This window comes from Apis dorsata, unplaced genomic scaffold (genome assembly GCF_000469605.1).
Source record: "Apis dorsata unplaced genomic scaffold, Apis dorsata 1.3 scaffold_99, whole genome shotgun sequence".
NCBI classification, from domain to species: Eukaryota; Metazoa; Arthropoda; class Insecta; order Hymenoptera; family Apidae; genus Apis; species Apis dorsata.
In genome coordinates, this window is record NW_006263397.1 from 2,073,573 (window position 1) to 2,077,215 (window position 3,643).

Genomic DNA, 3,643 nt, shown 5'->3' on the forward strand with positions numbered 1-3,643 from the left:
AAACAATTTTTCTGGATAGAGAGGTACGAAAACAGCATCGAAAACAATTTTCAAAAGAGGCGAAAATTCAAGAAGGATGAGAGGAGGGGCATATGCGAACGATTTTAAGAGCTTTCGTCTCAAAGGATCGTCGATATCATCCAATTTCCATATCAAATGTGTCGGACCTAACGCTTGTAAAATCACTTGGAAATAAAACATTGGATCAGCAAGTTCTTGAGAATCGTGTAAGATCCTAAGACGATCTCTCTCCGTGGAATTATCTTTGGAAAGATATTCGAGAGTGGATTTCATTTTTGTTGAAATGCTGAGAGAGATACTCGAAGGGACTATTTACATTGTATATATATATATTTTTTCTTAGAATTTGAACGAAACATCGAGCGACGATTTTTGCAAAAATTATTAGAATAAGAAAAGTTTAACAAAGTTTTTCAGTTTCGCAAAGTAGAAACCTCTCTTACAAGAATATAAGAGCTTACACGAATATAATACGAACGATGGACGATCAGGATGGAAGTTTGAACGTTTAAAAGTTAAGATGAAAATTATGATCGAGATCAACATTGCTCTAAACTCGAGGAAATTCAACACAAGATAGATTTATTTTCTCGAGGGCGAGCTTTGCAATCCTTTGAAATGGAAATGGAGAGGAATTTTCGAGGGAGAAATCAAAGATTAACCGATCCATCGAGAATTTATCGAGCGTATTAAACTCAAGTCAACAACAGGTGCAAGCCAACCCTATCCAAAGGAATTCAATATCTTATTGTTTGAATTCGGTATTAATTCGTATTAAATTCACATCCGAGCTTCGTATTTTCACCTCCTCCTGGCCTCTAATAAATTCTATTATTACATAATCGCGCTAACGTGATCCCCTCGTGTTAATTCCTCTTCGTGGAATTATTCGGAGGAAGGATATTTATTCGGGCAAGCACTCGCGGATGAATATTAAAAGCACCGCAGGACACGTCGATCGTTTTCCACCAGCTTTGACCCCCGAGTGACAAAGAATCGAGTTAATTGCCTTCCGTTCTTCGCTCGAGGCGACGCTATTCAAAGATGTTTCTTACAATTAGTATTTCTTGTTTCGAAATACTGGCGGACCTCCCAACATCCAAGAATCCAAGTTTCCTTTGAAAATTTCTCCCCCGGTTTCCTTTTACACCTCGTATCACGTATTAAGCGAACAAGTGGCGGGGTGAACGCGCTTTTGGACGATGATTCGATTCAAATTGATGTTAAAATAAAATAAGGGACTCGAGTGATTCCATTGAAATCTTTCTCTCTTCTAGTCTTCTAGTTTGTCGTCTTCTCGAAATTCGTTTGGCAGGGTCGAGCACACAAGGGAACGAGAAGACAGAACAATCTTCCGCGGTTACCAAAGCCGTACCAATTAGGTTAGCCAGTCTTAAGCATGTTGCAGAGAATGGATAGTTTTGAATGGAACACCGATTGAATAGGTGGCAACTAGATATTCGCTTTACCACGAAATCCTATCTTGTCATTGAACTCCATTAACGACATTCTCATCCGGATATCAGAGAGGGGAAGAATTCTTCTATCCATTGGGCACGTTTCCTTCAAAATATCGAAGCAAAAATTAATTTATTTAATTTTTAATATTTATTTGATCCATCCAGAATATCATTTATTAAAATAGCTAAAGAAGAAGAAGATTAAAATGCTTTCAACGATACACAAGAATTTTGAATCCATCGATTCCTTCCGTTCTGCTCAAAATAATTATTCTCGCTCAGAGGGACACAATTTCTGGCTGGAAAAAATAGGAGAAAATTTTTCCATCGATTTTTACAAATGTTAAACTCATCACGCTGAAATTACCCTCGTCCCAACAACTTCGATTTTCCCGTGGAAATTTGGCGAAACTGTTGCCGAAATCGGATAAAACGAGAGAATGTAGAGATCCAATTGAAAAATTCACTGGAATCCTTGCGAATAGCTCGTGTGTTTGATTGTTGTTGGAATCGAAGGAGGAAAGTCGCCTCGCCGTCCAAGTACAAACAGGATTTCGCCATCGTTTCACCCATCGAATCCCATCCCCCGTTGTTCAGCGGGATCTTTACGACTATCTTGGAAAATAAAAATAGCCGGAAATGCGAAACGTGTACAGCCGACAATTTTTCGACGCTTGAAACAAAAAGAAAAGAAAGGGGGGATAAGCAAAGAAATTTCTTCGATAAGAAAAAAAAAAGAAATTAAATAATAATTAATGGAAGATAGAACGAAGAAGAAGTCTAGTCAAACACGAAAATTTTAATGTAAATTCGCATAATTATTCTAATACGTTTTATCACTCCTATATACCCGTTGGAGAATACAATAGATCATTGCAATTTAAACAGAGAGATGAGACATTTTGATTGGAATTAAGGCGGTGCTACGTATAAAACGTTTATTCAACGTTTTATCCTATTGTTATTCATAGAAGGTATCAGCATTGCTCCCTAGGATATATATTCTAAATCACGACGTTAATAATATAATACGTAGTGTGACCCGTATAAGGATATAATAAATGGAAAAACATAAAATTGCATGCAAGATTAATCGTTACGAGGGAAATTATTCTGTTTTCTACACTCGAAAGCGCAATATCGCGTAACGATTAAACGTGTCAGGGAGCATCAGTGTTAATAGAATATTAATTTGTTATGGTTACGTCGGACATTAATATTCATCCGCGGTAGACTCGTAAAATATCGGCATTAATTACCTTCGAAATTTATACGAGATCCAAATTCATCGATCCGCCATTGCACCAACCCGATTCACTTCTTAATCTTCTCGAGTCGTGATAATATTTCTCGTATATTCAAATTATTTATCGACACTTCGTATATCGACACTTAAAATTGTAAATTGTAATTGCTTCTAAAATTCTTCTACGTCCCCGGATATTTTTTAAAACGCTAGAATATCTCCATAATCCTATGGATTATTTATTAAGAGCCCTGTATAATATTCCTTAGATCTCTCATAAAAATACTAGAACTGTATAACTCTGGAACTCGTAGAATATTTACATCTCACTCTTAAAATCTTTAGATTAAAAAAAAAATCCTACGATTCTTCTCCACATTCTTCCCACAAAAATTTGTACTGATTCTTGGAAAATCTTAAATTTCCAAAATTCGCTCGTCACGAAAAAGTATAAAAATTTATACAATCTCTGGAATTTCTATTAGAAATCTCTTCTATTCCTAAAAAAAAAAAATGTGGAGAGAAGATACGAACTCGAGAGAAATTTTTCACGCAGGACGCGTATACACGCGCGTACGCATCGATGCGTGTGCTCGCTGCGTCCAGGTGGACTCTGCTTAGGTGAACGATCGATAGAGCAGGTGGCAGCACATCGGCCCCCCCCTGCTGTGTTTCCGGTACTCCAATACACAGGCCGGGTTCCAATAACACTCGTACTCCCTCGTTTGGTTGACAGCCGATTTACGAAAATTCGCTCGTCGATCGGATTTTGCCTCGAAAAATTTCATAGATAGGTGAGATAAAGGGAATTTCTCGACAACTCTCGTTAGAGAATTGGAAGGTTAGAGAAGGATTTGGAGTGTTATTTGGAAAAAAAAAAAAAAAAAAAGAAAGGAAAGGAATCGATCAAGCCATT

The 3,643-nt window shown here is 37.2% G+C and overlaps 1 protein-coding gene across 4 annotated transcripts in view; it reads right to left on the reverse strand.

Annotated features, from left to right (window-relative positions):
- Positions 1 to 3,643, reverse strand: part of LOC102681671 (serine/threonine-protein phosphatase 2B catalytic subunit 2-like) — a 77,761-nt gene that overhangs the window by 42,838 nt on the left and 31,280 nt on the right. The gene's annotated exons all lie outside the window — the stretch shown is intronic.